This window comes from Ovis canadensis, chromosome 4 (genome assembly GCF_042477335.2).
Source record: "Ovis canadensis isolate MfBH-ARS-UI-01 breed Bighorn chromosome 4, ARS-UI_OviCan_v2, whole genome shotgun sequence".
Classification (NCBI taxonomy): Eukaryota; Metazoa; Chordata; class Mammalia; order Artiodactyla; family Bovidae; genus Ovis; species Ovis canadensis.
Window position 1 is genome coordinate 107117671 of NC_091248.1, and position 21103 is coordinate 107138773.

Below are 21103 nucleotides of genomic sequence, written 5' to 3' on the forward strand. Positions count from 1 at the left end.
AGGTGGGAGAACACCATTGCCTGGTGCCCAGGGACGTGAAGTACACCTAATCCTTGTTCACTTAACCCCATGACCTTGGGTTATGGTTCCTTTTATTTCCTTAATTTCCTTGTCAGCAAAAGGGGAATGAACATTTTTTTGCCCTGTTTTTGCTGAATTGATTGATCTAGTTGATCTTTTTATAGTCCTTAGAGTTTAATTTTTTGACACCAAAGACATATTTTACTTCAAATAACAATATAATGTGAATACCTGCAGTAGCCAAAACACAAGATTTGAGAGGTGCGTTTAAATGTGTGAAGATAAATCTCTACACCTCTCTGTGGCGTGACTTTAATTATCCTTAACCTACCAGACTCCTGCTTCCGTAATAGAAAGCTCGGAGATTGAATTCATTCTTTTCCCGCTATACTCACATTACTGTTACGGTCAAAGTGCTTTTTCTGTCTTTACATCTGAAATTTAAAGTTTAAACTGCTATGGTTGGGGTCACAGTTTTCCCACTGGGGAAAGCGCCTTTTTGCTCCTTTTCTGGAGCCTGTGTCTTCAGCTGATTGTTTTCCTCTAGCATTTGTCAGCTTGCTACATTTGGCCAACATGGCTTTGGAAACCAAAGGTGTCAGAATGACCGACACCTTGAGGCAGCCCAGAGCCTTTTTTTACATTTTCTACTAGTTTCTTCCATTGCCAGTGGCGTTGCCAGCCATGGGGAAGAAGAGCTGTGTGTGGTTTGAACTCTGCAGCAGGGGAGGGTCTTTGAAGAGGAAAGACAAGGACAAGTCGTGCTGCTGTTCTTTAGTGCTGCTGGTTTGGTGGTTGCTAATCCGAGTTTCTGAAGGGAAAATGGTCCTATGATCACTAAGTCTGGATAGATTTGTTGTGTCTCTCTTGCCGTTCTGAGAGTGAATGTGATATTGATAGCCTCTCATATTTTCTCCTTTTCACACACCTACTCCCTCTTCCTTTCCTTCTGTCTCTAACCTTCTGGTGGTTTCCTTCTTCTTCCCAACTCTCCTGCCTTCCATTTTCCATCCCCCTCCTCAGAGGTGCTCAGACCCACAACCTGTTCCGAACAGCTTCAGAATTCCAAGCTTGTGGTAGCTCTCCTGTTCCAGTTCACACGCCCATCTGCTAAGCTGTCTGACCTGGCCATTGCACTGGATCCCTGGGACCTTTCTGGCCTTAAGAGGGGGAAAGTGATTTGCTAAATGTCATCTTTTCTTGTTTCTGTTCTTCCTCCCAGCAGAATGGAACTTGGTCCATGACCAAAGCTGACAACGCATCAGCTTCTGTCTGAACAAGTCCACTCGGTTTGCTTGGTAGTTCCAGCTTCTCCTTGGGCTTGGGCTGTCTCGGATGAGCATAGAATTTGAAAGGCTAGGCGATGCTGTGTACATTTTAAATTGCCTGCTTGAACCATCACTTGCTCTGTTTTTGGAAAAGGGAAAGCATGCATGAGGAAGAAACTGTTGATCACCCCTTCTAGCCAGGATTGGGCCAGGGTATATGTGTGCTTGCTAGGTGCTCCGGTGATAGGTCAGCTCAATACTGCCCTGAGCGCAAGATCTTGTGGGTGCTTGGGTGTTGTACTCATTAAGAAAAGAGAAACTATTTGGTTGACACTGGGACCTGCTTCCAAATCTGGGAACATGTGTCTTCTCTGCATGGTCCTCCTTCCTGCAATTGATAATTGCGTTTGTTTTTCCCCTGACTCCAAGCCATTGTCCCTGTCCTCCACCCTGTGTGTCCAGGTTGATTTTGGGGTTCTTCTTTCTTCCTTTTCTTGCAGAGATTCCTCTTTGCATTGATATGTATCTATGGCAAGGCAAAGATACTTTTTAAATTTAATTTTTAAACAGCCAGGAAGCCATAATTTGAAACGTTTTTTGGTTGTTTTATATAACATGTTCTTTACTTTTTTTAAAAAATAGATGGAGGTTTCATTTTTAGAAAGGACGTATATGGATAAAGCCATGCATCTTTTTTTATTTTCTCCTGAAGATTTTCAAAGTCAAATCAAGAAACTAAATCCTCTTTGTTGTTTCATTTGCTGAAACAGATATTTTGAAGTCATTTGGCAGGAAAGCCAATATGGAAACAGGATATTTTTGACAAATTATTGTATAAAATAGGCAGACCCTTAAATTAGTTAACATATCTGTTAGGCACTTGTTGGAAAGTCAATAACATTGTTTTAAGTTTTTCTTGTGTGTGTGTGTGGGGGGTGCGCTAGTCTTGCTTTTTGTGTTGAGTAGGTAATACATTTAAAACTCAAAATGCTGACAAATGGTGTATTAATCAAAGAGCTCCCTTCTACCCTGGTCCTTCAGCAATTCAGTTTACCTCCTCAGAAATAACTAGTATTATCATTTCCTTGTAAATCTTTTCCAGAGATATTTTTGGCCAATATAGACAGATGTGTTTGTGGGTGTATATTCTTCAAATACTAGTATCATAAATAGTTAAAATTTCATATATATTGCCCAAAATGACATCTTTGCATTTGTATTTCATTTTTATGTACTTGAAAGTACTAAAGAGTTTTTGTTGTTATTCAGCCTAGTTTTCTCTATGACCATAATTTTTCTGCTTGAAAGTGTAAGTATGAATTCAGCTAATATTGGGGAGAATGTCCATTCTGTATGACAGTGTATTTTGTTTTTGCTGTTTTGCTATAAATAACACATACTGCGTGTTTTATCAGTGACAAAAGCAACACTTATTCACTCTAAAAAAAATATTTCTGAAAGAAAAGTTAAAGCAAAAAGAAACTACCACCCAGGGTAGCATCTGTTAATACTTAAGTATGTATTATTCCAATCTTCTTTTTATGCATTTGGGTATTTGCATAATTTTCAGCTTAGCTAATACTTATATGGTACTTAGTGTTTTGTAACCTTCAATATGATGGTTTCTCTGTATCATTTAAATAGACTCTTACATGAGGTACTTTTATTATTTAACGGCAATTGAGTATTTTAGTCAATATCCTATTTTTGGCTATTTGTCGTGGTTTAGCATATGGACTTTGGGAAGCAAAAAGACGTGGGTTTGAATCTCTGGGGTAGCATTACCTAATCCAGGCCTGTCATGAGCATTAAATGAGGTAATAGATGGAAAGTACTTACTGCAGTGCTAGGCACATTGTAAGAGCTCAATCGATAACAGCAAACTACTGAGTCAGGGCTTGGGAAAATGAAGAACAGAGAGCAGTATATAATATGACAAATAAAATGTGAACTTGTTCTGTTCTGTGTCCTGATAAGGTTGAATGAGAGAAAAGGAAGATGGCCATTCATTTTATTTTCTTCAGCCTCTGTTGGCTTGAAAACCAATCTTAAGAAGATGACACTCAACTGCTTGCCCTTCTTTTTAAGAAAACCTTTTTGATCCCCAAGTGCTCAGCGGCCCTGACTTGTATCTGCCTGACTCAGAGAGGAAGTGGGAGTGGGCCTGGGGAAGGAAGGGCCTGGAGAGAACTCTTAACATCCAGTTTTCTTCTTTTCTGAGATTCCTTGTACATTTTTTATAGCTTGATAGAGTTTCCATGGGAACTGGCAGGAGATCTGATGAGAACTTAATTTTCTATGACCCAAAGTAAGCTAAATAAAGGACAAAGTATGCCCCAACCAGCATTTTTTTAAGCCCCCAGTCTCTCTGAGAGTCTCAAACTTGAACTCTCTGTCTCCTGAACTTACCTATCATCAGTTAGAAATAAATGTTTGATGTCCTGCTTTTCAACTCCCAAATGAATGCTCAGTTAATCTAACATTTCAAACTATTATTGCCACTGTGATTTACTTTTAAAAGGTTGAATTCGGAGATGGATTACATTTGCGATAATACTATGAAATAGGTTCGTTCCTAACCCCATAGGTTCAATTCAGTTCAGTTGCTCAGTCGTGTCCGACTCTTTGCGACCCCATGAATCGCAGCATGCCAGGCCTCCCTGTTCATCACCATCTCCCAGAGTTCACTCAGACTCACGTCCATCAAGTCCGTGGTGCCATCCAGCCATCTCATCCTCTGTCTTCCCCTTCTCCTCCTGCCCCCAATCCCTCCCAGCATCAGAGTCTTTTACAATGAGTCAACTCTTCTCATGAGGTGGCCAAAGTCCCAGTTCAACTCTCACATCCATACATGGTAGCACATTTTAAGTACTTCACTGATGCTTCAGGTGATTTGTGATTCTTTGTATCATAGAATGATTCTTCATTTCTCAGAGCAATTAATAAGTTATCCTAGTACTAAATAGAACAAAATGAGGCAAAAATTTGGCTTTATTAAAAGCTGTAAGTAAACTGGTTATGAGTTCGTGTCATATTGTTATTTCTCCGTAATGTTACCCTTAAGGTTTCCACGGATTCTAAATGATGTCCTTTTTACAATAAAGTGTATATTAACCAAAATTGATCAAAATGAATTAGGCCAGGTACATCCTCAGCAGTATTGTCATTTGTCGGTCTCTTGTCCCCCGCCCCCAAACAGGCCAGTTCTTCTAAGGACTAACTAATTTAGGGATAGGATCTACATTGGCTATATAGCGTAGAATGTAAATTCTGATCTGTATTCATTTTATTTGTGCTAGTCTCGTCATCACGTAGTAGCATTCCCACAGCTAGGAAAAGGTTGGATTCGTGTGCAGTTCCCACAGATACAAACCTCCATCTGCATTCCCACTGGTATTTTACCTTTTTGAGCAGTGGAGTGTCTTCGTTTCTAGTAATTCTGCTCATCTTGCTACTGTTCATGTTATTTCTTTAGTTCTTCACTTGGCAAAGCTTTTCCGATCTCATTCTTGACCCTTCTTCTTTGAGAGTGACCCCATTAACTTTCTTCACAGGTTAAGTATTTACCAAATATTTTCTCTGGTTTTTGTAAGGTTGTACACAGTTACTGTAGACTTGTAAGTTATTTTTGAAAATAGGGAAGTAGGAACATGCAAGCACTAAATAAAATTTTGTCACTTGATTCGAAGCCTTCTGGAGAACTGGACCTGGGAAGTCAAGTCTCTCCTATTATCAGTAACACACAGGTTATGCTTTTGGTGAGCGTGACTGTTGTCACTTTAGACCACACCGTAACTAAGATGATCTTTTGTTTTCCTTCTGTGATTTTTGTTTGATTAGAAAAACAATGTATGTTTGTTATATTAAGTGTGGAAAGTATAAAAGAAAATTAAAAGTAATTCAAAGCACTGTTAGCGTTTTGAGATTTTCTTTGATTCATACGTACACAGACATAAATAAATATGTATGTCAATTGACAGCATAACCTGAACATTTCCTCACAAACTTAAATGAAATTTCTTGAAGTGATAATTGCAGTGGTTGTGTAATCTTATTTTCATGTTTGTGTGATAATTCACCAATTTGTGTTCATTTTAACTTTTTTGAACTATGGTGCTATGGCTTTCTTTTATGTTTTGATAAACGTGCCATACTGTATAATCAGCTAGATTCACTAGCATACAAAATCAGGCTTCTCCATGTGGGTGGTTCTAACGTGAACGTGAAGTCACTCAGTCGTGTCCGACTCTGTAACCCATGGAGTGTAGCTTACCAGGCTTCTCCCTCCATGGGATTCTCCAGGCAAGAGTACTGGAGTGGGTTGCCATTTCCTTCTCCAGGGAGGGTGGATCTAAAGTTAAGGGCAAAAAGCTTCTATTTATATATAATTATAATTTGTATATAATAAGTCTATTCATTGATGTTGAGTGCTTTATTTACATAGGATTTGGCCATTTAAGAAGTATAATAGCTTCCCCCCTTTTAAGTCCCTTAGATTTTTCTCATTTAAAGTCAGACATTGTTTTTTTGAGATTTTAATTATTGAATTTTGAACATTTATTTTTTCTCCAAACTTTATTTCATTTAGTCTAGTTCTTAATGCTTAATTTTAACCTTCTATTATTCCCATATTTTAGAGCAACTAAGCAATATAATAGGTTTTTTAAAAAAATTTTTTTTATATTCTTGCTTATAAATCAGTAGAATATGTAGCAATAAGCTGGATAGTTTTGGAGAAAACCAGAAACAGTAACCAAAGTTGGAAGTCTTTCTCAGCCTTCTCATGGATTACTCCTTCAGCCATCTGCACTGTATCATGTATTTAAGGGTAGCTTCTCACACTTGCAAGACTTTGAGCTCTTAGACTGTAAATCTCTCCAGGCATATAACAGACCTAATTTACTGAAATGACTTTTTATTGTGGATTACTAGTCTTGTAATTTCAACTTTTATTTGTAGGATTTAGTGGTTATAACTTTTATTGAGTTGCTGTTTAAGTTTGGATAATTCATATAACTCCTCTGAATCTGCTTTTTCTTACATAGTGATGTATGCTTGCCCTAGGTAATAACTGTGATTACTTTCATTTGATTTAAAATAAAGTCACTCATTTTACTTTATGCCTTAAAAGCTCAGCTAACTAAGAGTTGGAATAAAAAAAATAATCTCAATGTAATAAAAATTTTAACTTAATCATTAAAAGTAACTTACTACTGAGATATATCTTCCATTTTCAGTCTTTATAATAAGCTAGCCTGTTCCAAATTGTATGAGTTAGCTGTTTTGTATTGCAGAAGAGACCCCTCTTGCATAATTTTTGGACAGATTATATAATCTTCCTGAATAACTGTCATGTTGTAAATGTTATTAATGTGACTCCCCCTGTTCCACAGCCCAGCCACCTCTAAGCAGTTAAAATACAGTCTCACAGTGTTCAAGAGAACCGAGAATGTGAATTTTAAAAAAACCTCTCACAGATAGATTACTGATATATTCTAGAATTATTAAAAATTGGTTATATTCATTCTTTTTTTAGGCTTGGGTGTTGCTTATTAGATCAATGCCAGTTATTGGGTTGCCCAAAAAGTTTGGGTTTTTTTGTTATAGTTTATGGAAAAATCCAAGTGAATTTACTGGCCAACCCAATAATTCTTCTCTTTCCCCCCATTTGCTCCAGATTAGAGTATCTCTAATGTGCCTGTCATTTCCTGTTAACTATGGGATTTTTTCCCTAGACTTTTGAGCCTCATACCATTGGATATTTTATTGATTACTATATTATGCTTATTGTGATAGTTACTCAAAAGGATTTTTATCAGATGTCACTAATAGAATGCTCATTTTATTAAATGTTTCAGTTTATAGCCTTGTGTCCATTACAACCATTTGTTACACAGGATCTATGTATAAGTGGGTCACTTCATTTGATTTAAACATGCCTATGCATCTTGGTATATCTTTTACAGAGAAAATAGACAATATATTCATTATATTATAGGTCCGTCCTTTCTTTTTCACATAAGGAATCTGAAATTTTTAAAATATATGCATTACTGTTCTGTTTGATTTCATTCATATACATATATATATGAAATTTAGCATGTATAGATTGCAGTTTTGTCTGCCCTTTTTGTAATGCAATAAGTTTGATTTGTATTTCCTACGCCTACTAGATGTTCTGAAATGTTTTGAATGAAATGAAATGATTGGGCTTCAGACCATTCTTTTGAGATTGTTCAAGAAGTCTCTTTTTGGGGTAGTTTGCTTAAAGATCTTGGCTGCAATAAACTCTTGGCTATAGATGGATTCCTCAGTTGCTGATTTTCTAGTGTTTGAAGGTCGGTACTGTTGTGTGATCCAGGTGCTTCTCAGGATTCTACATATGCTCACCGGGCATTTTCCTGTTACCCTCTAGACCCGCTAGAAGTTTTAGCTTAAAATTCTTTCCCACAGGCTTGTCTGAACTTCTGTGATGATGCTACAGGGGCAGAATATTGTTAAATTTCTTCACTATATTCTTAGGCTGGGCTTTTGATGATCGGATTAGTAAATTTATAGCTCAGACAGTTATGTAATGACTAAACCAGTTTTCTTATTTTGAGTTTATCTTATGTGCTAAAAGACACGGGTACTTTTCTTTAGTAGCAGAAGAATAAAAAAATCTTTCTGTGCTGAGTTATGGAGGAGGGATCATTGGGGCTTTCTGTTTATTCCTGTCCTTCTGTGCTGTAGAATAATTCGTCGTTCATTTTCCACTGTGAAATTGGTGCAGGCTGGAGAGGAATTGGGTCAGCTGGTATGTAGACCATCACATAGAAACGAGCTCACGTGACCCGTCAGAGAGTGATACATTGCTGTGAAAATCAAGGATGTATTCAAACAGGCTAAGTCATGAAGATATGAGGATCCTTGAAACCGTGTTACAGTCTGGTTCATTGTGAGTGAGTGTGTGCAAGGAAACTGGAAAGCAAATGCAGCCAGTGGGAGGCTTAAAGCTTTACAGGGATTTCATACTTTTTTCCCATAGATTGTATCTGTATCATTTTTGCCATTTTAAACAGTGCCTGAGTGCCTGTGCTGTTTGTCCTGAGCACATGATCTGTTGGGAAGAAGATTCCTTTCCTCGGAAATGGCTGGCTGGTTGTTTGTTTGGACCATCTCCCCAAGACTTAGGCCCTGAAAGATTTCTTTTTCCTCTTAATGAGAGAGTGGTGCCTTTTTTTTTTTTTTTTTTTAATGTATTTGGTTGAAGTTCTCTGAACCGGACAGGTTGGGAAATTCAAATATTTCCTTTATGTGATTTGACTCCAATGGTTTAGTTATTTGTGTTAATGATAGTAGCTTTTCTGCATATGGCATCAGATAGAGCCTTTCTTCTCTCAGCTGATTCTCAGTTATATTTTCTTCTTATAAAAAAATAAGATTATTTTGATCATTATAATGAGATTTTATTAAAGTGGTTCTCAGTGCACTTGCTGTTATGGCTGCAGTCTCAAAAGTGTATTTTTATGGATAAACACAATATGGTATATGAACACACTATATACATTCTGCCATAGAAGGAAATAAAGTACTGACATATGGAGCAACCTGGGTGAACCTGAAAGCATAATACCGTGTGAAAGATGTGAGACATGAAAGACCACTTATCGTATGTTTCCGTTTAAGGGACATGCTCAAAACAAGCAAATGGGAAGAGGCAGTAAGTAGATGGGTGGTTGCCAGGGGTTGGGGAGTGAGTGCTCAGTGAGTAAAGGGTTTTTCTTCGGGATGATGAAAGTGTTCTGGAATTATAATGGTGGCAGTTGCACAGCATTGTGGATATAACGAAATTTATTAAATTGGTATACTGTTGACTGTTGGCGGAATGGCTGCTGAATGAAGGACAAGGTGTTGGTGTTTCCTTCTTGATGTTATTGCTGGTTGGCGTTTTATCCAGTGAGTTAAGTGGTGGGTGAGAGTAGGGATGGGGGTGGCTGCTGAAATGTGTGAAGAGTCCCCTCATTAAGAGAAGCATCTACTTGTCTAGGGATTTGCTAATTCATAGACTTGCTTCGGATAATTACCTTTATGTTCTCATTATTAATGGGAAAGCAAGACATTTGGTTCACATGCTTGATTGATTTCACATTTGTATGTTCTCTGTCTTTTGCTTAAGATAATATCAGATTTTGAAATTTTACTTTCCTTCTCTTTTGGAAACTAGTTCCCAATTTGTTGACTAGATGTGGTAACAGGCCTTAAACTGATATTTGCTGGTTCATACAGACCGAGGTTCTAATAGGAGCAGTGACTGTGGAGGCAGTTTAGTGGTACACCCAACATGTTCTGTCATACTTCATCACCTTCAGATTATCTGCTGCTGTGAGACAGTGTTTCATCACCAAACCCTTTGCTGATCTGTGTGTTCTGTTAGGGGCTTCCCTGATGGCTCAGCAGTAAAGAACCCACCTGCGTGCAGGAGACATGGGTTTGACCTCTCAGTTGGGCAGATCCCCTGCAGGAGGGCACAGCCACCCACTCCAGTATTCTTGTCTGGAGAGTCCTGTGGACAGAGGAGCCTGGCGGGCTTCAGTCCATTGGGTAGTAAAGGGTTCGACATGACTGAAGTGAATGACCATGCACACATACATTATGTTAGAGCTAAAAATGGAAAGCCCCTGGGTTATCATCAGCCTTTATTGACTGTACCATGATGATGAAGGGAGAGAGAATGAATTTGGTTTTTCAGAGTAGGAAGTCTGTCTGTCTTCTCTACTAATGGGAAATAGGGTTGCAGGACATGAAATGAGGATGTAACACAGCCCTTCAATGAGGAGCCCTTGGGCGGAGGAGTAGAGGAAGTGCAGCAGGGGAAGTCTGCTGTGAAATGTTGGTGCTTAGTTAGTGGTCAGTTGGCAAAGTGGCATTTTATGTCCTGCATCCTATGAAGCATCGTGTAGCTACCTCAGCTATAGGAAGTGCTGCAGATAGTTACAACAAACATGGGCCAGTAGTATCAGTCTTGTCAGTGATCAGCGTGCCAAAATGCAGTTCCTTGTTACGTGACAAGTAGGGAACATATGGCAGGCAGGTGGCGGCGGCAGCATCATTATCAGCACACAGTGAGATTGGCAGTTCATTTGCAGATAGTGATGCCCACCTGCCATGGAAACAGCGCACCCCTGGGCACCCGGAAGTGTCCTTCTAGCAGTGTTCTGCGGCCCTGCACCATCCTTACTGGTTGGCCTGCATGGTGACCCTGGAATCATCCTGGGAATTAGTCGGAAATAAATGGTCAACACTGAAATCTGGTTAGAGGAGGCCAGTTTGTTTTTTTTTTAAATTGAAGTACATGTTTCTGTTGTCTATTTTATTCCATCTACCACTGGTTTATATTTTTAACTTACCTTTTTCTCCTTCAAATGTAATTTAAAATCTTAGAAATCTATGATGTGGAAAGTTGAACATATACCTTTGAAGGTAAGCCCTTCTAACAGTGCTATGTAAGTTCCCCCAGATGGTTTCTAAGTATGTCCCTGAATTCCCCCAAATGAGATTATAGCTACCGTTGTGTCTTTGCTTTTTAAAATTTGAAAACGTTGCCATAGCAGAAGATACAGATTTCCCTTGTTGTCAACAGCTACAGCATATTTATCAAGACATGCTTGTAATAGGCAAAAAATGGCCATGCTTACTGCCAACTTGGAACTTGGGCTAGTGTGAGAGTTCAATCACAACTTGTAATTATGCATTTGTGTTAAACCACCATGAATCCAAAGGACAGAATGCTTATATATACATCTTTGTTTCTATAGAACTATATTCCTTGAAGTGAAATTGCCACGTCAAAAGACACTGCATATTAAATATTAGTACAATTGCCAGTTTGACCTCAGAAGATGTGCCCATTTAGGTTTCTGCCAACAGTAAAATTGCCACTTAGAGAAGCATATGAAAACTGAATGTTGATTAGATAAGAGCATGGACAACAGGGATTAAATTCAACTGGAGAACTAGGTAGAGCTGGGGGATTATGGTGGAACACAGAAGTTTCCCAGAAGTGTAGACGGACCTCCATAGATGTATGACAGTTTTGTAGGAAGAGAGTGAGCTATAGACTACTAGTCCATCCCATTCTATAGCTGCCTCTGAGAACTGGTGACACAGGCCCATCTAGTTAGACTTGTGGTACCTAGGCATGTGGCTTCAGTTGGCTGTCTTTAGGAGGCAGAAAAACAGCTATTTCATATCCTGCGAAGATGGAATGATTTGTCCTCCATGACCGAGGCTTCTACTCTGTGGTTAATAGGTTTGGAAACATGACTTCTAATGACTGCTGCCTGTGGGTAACCATCTATTTTCCTGGGAAAGTGATAGAAGTATGCTCTTGAATTCTTAGAGATTCTGGAGTAGCTGGGCTCTGTCTGGCTTATGTGGGTAGAATACCCCAAGTTCAAAAATACACACACACACACACACACACACATTTAATTGTTAGATGCACATTACATCAAATTCATCACCTTAGCCATTTTAAAGCGTGTAATTCAGTGGTGTTAGGACATTCTCTTCCTCCTGCAATCAGTCTCCATCTTGCAAAACTGAAACTATGCCCATGAAACAGTGACCCCCCGTTCCCGCCTGCCCCCAGCCCCAGGAGCCATGGTGCACTTTTTTCTTGAAGTCTGACTACTCTTAAGTACCTTATTTAAGTGGAATCATGCATTGTTTCTTTTTTTGTGTGTGTGACTGGATTATATAATTTAGCATGACATTCTCAAGACTCATTCAAATCGTAGCATATGTTAGAATTTCCTTCCTTTTTAAGGCTGAAAAATATTCCATTGACCACATTTTGTTTCTTCATCTGTGGATATTTGGATTGCTTCTGCCTTTTGATTATTGTGAGTAGTGCTGCTGTGAATATAGGCTACAAACATTTCTGAGACCTTGGATTGAATATACCCAGAATTGCTAGATCTTATGGTAATGCTATTTTTAATTTTATTTTTTTTTGAGAACTCGAGAAATATCTTTGCTTTGTGTCTCTCTATGAGTAATGGAAATTGAAGGATTGTGAGTCTGGGAGAGGGCTTCTTTGTACAGCTGCTGAGAGGTAGCTTACTTCAGGAATCTAGGCTGTAATTGGTCCCTTTGACCTAGGTTTAAAATCCACTGCTAATCACCTAATTTCCTAACATATATGTGTGGGCTGGAGACTTGGCTGTGTGAATATACGAATACTGGGTGGTGGTTTTTTTTTTAAAGGACCTGGATTTGAAGGAGAACACAGATGCAATCAGGATGGTCTTCGCTCAGTGTCTGTGTGTAGTTTCAGACACCGACCTCAGGTGTTGCTGCTCTATGCACGCTGTGCCTTTGATCGGGGAACTTCGTTTCATTTAGTGGGCCTCTATCTTCTGTGTGCAGCGCTGGAAGAGGAAGGTAGTCTAAATAAAGGCTTACGATGGTAACACCTGACCATCTTGGAATCTTTTCTTAGCAACACAACCGAGAATAATTTATGTAACAGAAGAGCTGTGTCTTTGGGCTGTTTTTCTTTGTGCCATTGGCAGGTATTCCTTAAGAATTATATTTTTTCTTTATATTTCTCCTCTGAGGTCACCATACATTTCTCTTTGTCCAAGTTACCGTTTTTTCACCTTCCATTAACTTACCTGAGTACATATTTGTTTCCTTGGTCTGAATGACTTCTAAATGCCACCCTTTGGGCATGCTGGAGAAATAGGTATGCCCTGAACTGTGGTGGACACAGGGTGGCTTTTCTGTACTGATTTCGCAATATCCAGCCCCCAAAGCATTAGGAATTGATCAGAACTCTTGGGCATACTTGAGCTCCCACTTTGATTGCTTCAGTTTCTCAGTTTGGCTTTTCGGTGAGTGGCCTTTTCCTTTGTAGACTGGCACAGATTTGTGGAGAAAATGTAATTTAACCTTTTTGTTTTTATCCCTGTCTTAAAAGCATTCTTTTCTTCCAGTCCTATGATTGAGATGCCATTAAGCAAATACCCTTTCTTCATATCCCTGTGCTTCTCATCTTAGTTTCATTTTAGCTGTTGTTTTCACAACTGGGTGACATTGTGTGTATTCTACACAAAGGCATGAGTATCTCTGTATATTTGTGCTGCTTGTGTGGCTGGAACTCCTCCAGGGAGAGTTCTGGACGGAGTGATTTAATTTCCCCTGACTGCTGCTGACCTTGGAAATTTTGGACACAGATGACTGTGACTGACACTTGTATAGAGGAGAAAAAAGACCCACACTCACCCTTCATCCTCCAGAGGAAGGCAGTGGAGATGGTGGCTCTGAGGAGAAGAAAGAAGAGACAGGAAGGAGACCCGTGTGACAGTTTCCAGTAGTGTTTTGGGGGCCGCTGGCATTCTTGGGTGTGGATAGTGTGGTATGACAATTAGGTATCGGGATGAGTTCAACCATGATGCGTAAGATAATGGTTAGAACACTGATGCAAACACAGGTTGTGCTTTTCAGATGCATCTGTAGGTTTATAAGGACTTGGGAATCAAGAGCATTGATGAAAATACTTGTAACTGTGAGGTTACTTGCAAAGAGGGGTTTCTGTTCATCTCTGATCCTCCTCAGAGTTACTTGAAATATTTTCAACAGTCAGAACTTCATCCCCTTGATGATTTCATATGTGCTTGTTGCCTACCTTATACATAAACAGTGCCTCATTTCTGACCATGGTAATGTTCCGTTTTTGTCAGGGTGTCATCACTATTTCTAGAAATCATTGCCCATTGCCTTGATGACCTCTTACATAAAACATTTTCACGTTTACTTGCGAATCTCATGCCTGGGTATGCTTCTAATTAAATAGTTACGAAACTGAGTGTTTATCGGAAAATAGTGATGTCCACTTAAATGAATGCCTAATGTCAGGTAGAGACTCTTAGCATCTCCACAGGCCCCATCGGAAGCTGGGTTTTACCTGTCCTCTCAAAACAGATGAATGCATCTGACAAGGGGGTGGGAAGCAGTGGTTTCGTTTTGTCAGAAACATCAAATAAGAGAGCTCCTTGACTCTGTGCTCATCATAGAGGTTGGGAAGCATGGAGGTTCATGTTCCATTGATGAAAATGAAATGTGCTCAAAATAGTTCTGACTCTGTGGGGGAGTTGGGAAGGGTGATTGTAGATCAGAGAAAGCAACATAAATACATGTGAATAAACAGCCAGCCTCAGCACCTAATTACAATGATTTTGAAGGGGGTGTTACCAAATACGTCTAGGCTGGTTGGAGAGGTGGGAGAGGATCATTGCTTATGTCTCCTTTTCTTTGCAGCATAAATGTGTACTTTTTTGTCAATGCATCTGTGAAACTTCTTTTAAGACATGTCAGAGCTAAATGATGGCCTAATGGGACATAGAGATTTCCGCTTTTGTCTGTGCTTACAAACATAAATGGTTCACATCTACCAGTTGCTCACTTTCTAATAACACCATACTCAACAAAGGCATTAGTCATAACTACAAAAGCAGGTGTTTCTTTACCGTGAGTTTCTAGTTACCATCCATTAGAACACATTGGAAACATCAAGGTGAAGAATTCTAGACTTGGGTCAGCAAATGAAGGATAAAGTTCAGCCACTGATTTGGTAGAGAAGTCACTCAAAAGTATCTTCCTCAAACATTGAACAGAATATATTCCACGATGACAGTTATAAATCGGAGAAATTTTCCTTCTTTGTGTACACATTTATTCTCACCCCTGAAATGTTTTTTAGAACCGAAAATTATGTAAATACCTTGTCTTTCTAGTCTAATTAAATAATAGATTTTTTTAGTCAGAAAAATGAATGATAAACATTTTATTTTTTATACCATGTTTTTTCATATTTGGTTTGAGTATTTACAAGGATTCATAAATATAAAATAACAAAAGTTCCTGGGAAAAACTAGAGAAGGATAGAACCACGAAAGGTAGGATCATGTATAGAAGGCTGAGGCTAAGACTCTGGTCCCGTAATGAACATTCTGGGCATGTACAGTCCAGTATTGCGACTGCAGCTATAAGTGGCTGCACACTTGAAGTATTGCTGGTCCAGACTGAGATGTGTTTTTCTTGCACAACAAACACTGGATTTCGAAGTCTTTGTCAGTGAAAGAAAAGAAACCCAATACCTTAAGAAATACTGGTTATATGTTGATATGATAATGTTTTGGGTGTTTTGAGTTAAATCAGAAATACTTTTAAAAACTAACTTTCTGTTTCTTTAATGTCACTGGTAGCTCAGCTGGTAAAGAATTCACTTGCAATGCAGGAGACCCTAGTTTGATTCCTGGGTCAGGAAGATCCCCTGGGGAAGGGATATACTACCCAGTCCAGTATTCTTGGGCTTCCCTGGTGACTCAGATGGTAAAGAATCTGCCTGCAGTGTGGGAGACCTGGGTCTGATCCCCAGGTTGGGAAGATGCCCTGGAGGGAAGGTATGGAAACCCACTCCAATATTCTATCCTGGAGAATCCCCATGGACAGACGAGCCTGTTGGTCTATAGTCCATGGGGTTGCAAAGAGTCGAAGACGACTGATTGACTAAGCACAGCACAGAAGGTGTCAGTATACATACGTTGCTTTCATCTGTGACTCTTGTTGTTGTTGCCTCCTGAACAACAAGGATACATTTGACATCTCCTTATGAGAGTTTAGCTTGTGTCCTAGTAGATAGCTGAGCTGGGAATCACATGCCCAGAAGCAGGACCAAGAGACCCTTGACAGTTTTGTTAGATGCTCATCCTATATCTAGATGAATGAGTGACTAAAATGTGTTTCAGATTTTAAGAAGATAATCTCTGATACTTTTAAAATAATTATGTATGCTACTTGTTAGCAGGGAGAAAAGATCAAGAATGCCTAAATTAATGTCCTGTTATGCCCAGAGCAGATGCCAACTTGGTTGCTCTCTGTTATCTTCCTGATTTTGTAAGGCAAGGAGCATCCTCCCCAAACACCTCTAGTTAGCCTATTAGTTGAGTTGATTCCCCACATTCTGCTTCAATTATCTTTGGTAAATACAATCTCCACAACTAGTACCTGCTGATTAACCTGGAGAGGGTCTAAATAAGTACTAAATAGTGTATCATTCTTTAAAATAAGTCCTATTTATCTGTAAGTTGGGATGAATATGGATGAGGTACATACTCTTGTTTGCTGTGGCTCCTTAAGGAGAAAAGTGTATTTAATTGAGTGTTTCTGCCTAATGACTTAAAGTCAACATGTGCCTTATTTATGCATATATGTACGTGTGCATGTATTTATGTATTTATCTCACAGACACTTATCACCTACCCTGTACCAGGCTCTCCTCCAAGAAAATCAGTATGTTTGTCTAAAAATAACTGACACATAGAGCTTATTATGAGTCAGGCTCTGCTCTAAATGTTTCATGTATATTAATGCATTTCTCTTATAATGGTGAGATAGGTAGAGTTATCCATGTTCAACTGAAGCCAGAAGTGAGGTTACTTCTCCAAGTTCACAGAGTTCAGAGGTAGAATTGCTGGGAACCAAACCTGGAACCCTCCTGATAGCTCAGTTGGTAAAGAATCTGCCTGCAATACAGGAGACCCCAGTTCAATTCCTGGGTTGGGAAGAACCCCTGGAGAAGGTTCTAGACTACCCACTCCAGTATTCTTAGTCGTCCCTTGTGGCTTAGCTGGTAAAAAATCCACCTGCAATGAGGGAAACCTGGGTTCAATCCCTGGGTTGGGAAGATCCCCTGGAGAAGGGAAGGGCTAGCCACTCAAGTATTTTGGCCTGGAGAATTCCATGGACCGTCCCAAAGAGTCAGACATGACTGAAGGACTTTCACTTTCAAACCTGCAGCCAAGTGGCTCCCAGAGCCCGTACTCTTACCCAAGCTGTTGAAATATTTTATTCTACTTACTTTTGTCTGCCTGTTGCCTTAACCAGACTTGCCCAGATGATGTGTTTTCTGTTTCCATCAAGAGGATGACAGGTCCCATGAGAGCCTTTTTCGTGAGGCAGGGTATTTTTTTTTTTTAACATCTCTTTGTGGGTTTATGATTGGCCATGTGGAATAGTGGATGGGATTATATAGTAATAGCCTCATGTAACAGCCCAGATTCAGGCTTTGGCCTGGAAATGTTAGGTATCTCTTATGCACAGATCTTCGATTATCATCAGCATCATAAAGTCTATGGAGTTCTTTGGTGGTTTGACAGTATTGAAGTATGAAGATACCTGCTCATCATCTAGTGAATGATTAGTTTCATGAAGAGTATCCATAGATTGAATTCCTTAGGTGTGGCCTGAGTGTCTTCTGTTAATACTAAGCTGTTTCCAGACTTTATATGAGATTGGGATACAAATTTGGTTTTAAGTTCTTACTTAGTTCTCTGAAGGGTCTTTGAAATTGTTTTCAAGGAGAATTCCACAATGGACCATGGAGGAATCAGATTGCCTGCTACCCTTTCTTTTTCTCTGAGAGCTTCTTTGAAAAAAAATAAAAGTAATATGCAGAATTACACTTTTCTTAATTTAAAGCTTTATCTCAATTTCAAAATATTTCTTCCCTCCTTCATGCTTTAGTATATAGAACAGAATGGTCAACAGCTTGACCATGTGGTCCTAACCATCTCATTTAGTGTCCTTCAGAATTTTATGTCTGGAAGGGTTCCTGATTACATGTATCGATTCATCAAAAAATTATTCACTATATATACTCCTACTATATAAACCCTGTGATGCTATATAGCACACAGTGATGGCTAAATTGTCTTCTAGGATTCTCAAGTTCAGTGACTCTCTAAAGTTCTCGTCTAGTGCTCTCATTTACCAAGTGAATTGCCTGAGAAAAGTGAGGCCTGGAGAGGTGATGTATGACTCATTCATAAGAGAATGACAGGTGGCATCAGCGGGGAGCTGTGGACTCCTTGTGGTCCTTGCTGTATAGAGGGCCAGGCCCTCCCCTTGTGTCCGTACATGTAAATGCTTGCATATACCCAACGTTCCGGGAGCATCTTTGCTGGAAAAATGAGGGAAACGTTTGCATTAACCCAATACTTCTTTTCAACTCATGCCATCCCGTATGTAACCACCCACAAGCACAAAATTCAGGTTGTTATTATTCAGATGAAGACTTTGCTAAGATCTGCCATTGTTTAATTGAAACTGCTCTTTATCAAGTGATTGACAAGTCAGGGATGAGTATCTGGAGATGAGAAACTCCAAGGCAGGAGAGCAGAGCTCAGACTCCCCAGGAGAGGGACATAAATGCTAATTACAGGTTGACTTTAATTCTTGGTTTGTCATAGCTGTCTGCAGGTGTGCGTCTTGGCTGTGGGCTATTCTCAGGGCCTCATTTGTATTTGAGATTTTCTTTAATAATGTTACCTCCCCCAATGAGCTCTTTAATCTCTGCCTTTCAGTTCTTTCTCTAGATAGAGGAAAAAATTAATTGGCAAGTGAATGTAGAATGTAGTTACTAGTTCTTTTGGTGATTGAAGATGAAAGACTTGGGAGAGTGGGGTCTTTCCATTGATTTCCTTTGAAGACAGTTTGGGGATAGCATGCCTTTGGCCTGGAAGATGAGATGCGGAGCTGTTCATTGCCAATACACCCCTCACCACAGCCATCACCACCGCTACTCACGTAGCCTTCCTGGTGAATTAGCATGATTTCTGGGAGAGCGCTGATGTTACTGTGTGCCATGTGCTTGCGCTGATGAGCCACTGCCCACTGCCATCTCCTGAGGAGGAGGCCTGTCATTGGCAGATGCAAGGTAACCTTGAGATTCACTGAGTTTATTTTTAAGCAGGATGAATTATTTTTTCCCCCTGGTAGTGAAACTGAGGACTTGAGCTTGTTACTAGATGGATTGGGTGAAAACACAAAAATAGGTGAACATCTCTACATACTTTTTGACTTGCCCCCTGAATGCCCCAAATTGGACCATACCCACTGTTGGTACCCTACTGGGCCCTGAGTTACTTCATGTACTCCTGAGTGGGTGCTCTTGAGGTTTAGCTCCTGTTCAGTGCTAATTTCCTGTGTGATTTTTGCCATAACTTCAACAGGTATCCAGCCTTTTCCTTCTCCCAGAGGTTATTATCCGCCCTTGCCAGAGGAGAGTTGCCAGAGGGGTTGGTCAGAATAAATAGCATGCAGAGGACTCTCTCCCTCCCAGAGATTGGAGTCAGCTGTGCTTCTGTGTATGTAGACCGCCCATTCCTTGCCCTCTGGGCTCTAACAACTCTGATCAGCTGCATGTGGGGCAACTCCGAAAACCTCTTTGTTGACGATGGTAGTTTTTCAGCCTTGCCCCCACCCCGACTCCCTGTCTGTTCACATTCCTCACATTTATCTATCTCCTTAGCTTGGACAAAGTGATAAGGCTGAGCAGTAATGTCAGTGTGGACATCTGACCTAAGGAGTCCTCTTTATGATTTCTTCTGAGTTGTTGTATTATGACAGTACTTCTCATGAGAAAGATTTGCCTTGCCTTCAGCCCTTAATTGGCTTTCTCACTGATAGGGCTTCTTGTTGCTTTTAAAACGTGATTAGGTAGAGTGAGTGATCTGACAGTCAGAATTTGGAGGCAGCTGTTCTTCTGAAAATTTCCATATTCATTTTTAAAATGGATTTTTGAGGAGCAGGCAGATTGAAGGGATTTTGGTGGTGCTCACCAGCAGTGTGGTTGATGCTCATACATCGCACTGTCTTCAAGTAGCTCAGTGAGAACCAAAGTGGTTTTTAGGAAAGGTGATTCTGGACTTTCAGACTGTGAGGATGGCCTCAGGGTGCTTGACTTCTCAGTACAGGTATATAAGCTTGGCCATGACCAAAGTCAAGTATATGCCTTAAGGCTGTAATGCAGGCTCTGTATGTTTCCTGATGGACACAGCACGCCACTTTGTTTTGACACACAAACATGGTCATCTTGAAAGGTTTCATAAAGAAAAAGCACTGCTTGACGTGTTTGTGTCCCTATGTTTTGTATATACTAGGATTAGCCCAGTATTAAAGGTTCTTCTGCTCCAGTCCATCCTCCTCCCGCCTCACCTCCCAAATTTCCCAAGTCCACCCCTATTGGTATTCAGTGTAGCCAGCTGTGTTGTTTGGATTCTTCTTGATAGTTCTTAACTTGGGCCTTGAGAACTATGGCAGACTGAAACTACATGTAGCTATTCTGTTGAGGCATTTCATATTTTTAAACAGATTTTCAAAGCAGTCTGGAAAGGTTAGAGAGCTACTTTACCAAAATGTCTAGGAATCCTCCAAGAATATTCCAGATTTCTTCTCTGTCAACTGAAGTTTATGTAGGACCCTAAAGGTTCAGCCATCTGTCCTTCTCTCTTGACATCAGTCATCTTTTAGGTTCTACAGCATCTTTTAGACTCAAAGTAGAATTGAGCAGAAATAAAGAGAATTTCCATGCGCCCACCCACCCCCACAGGCCCCGGCCATGTACTTCCTCCTATGTTATCAGTAGTCCCCCTCCAGAGTGGTGTATTGGTTATAACTGGTGAGCCTGCCTGGACTCACCATCATCCATAGTCCATCATTTACTCGGGTTCACTCTTGGTGTTCTGCATTGTACAGATTTTGACAAATGTGTAATGACATGTATCCATCATTACAGTATGATCCAGAATAGCTTCACTGCTGTCAAAATCCTGCCCCCTCATCTGTTCATCCTGTCTCATCCTAACCCCTGGCAGTCACTGATCTTTTTACTGTCTCCCACATTTTTGCATTTTCCAGAACGTCACAGTTGGAATCATACAATAGATAGCTGTTCGATGGGCATTTTTCTCTTAGCAGTGTGTGTT

General features: G+C 39.9%; 1 protein-coding gene across 1 annotated transcript in view; it reads left to right on the top strand.

Annotated features, from left to right (window-relative positions):
• Nucleotides 1–21103, top strand: part of SND1 (staphylococcal nuclease and tudor domain containing 1) — a 420634-nt gene that overhangs the window by 163521 nt on the left and 236010 nt on the right. The window lies entirely within an intron of this gene.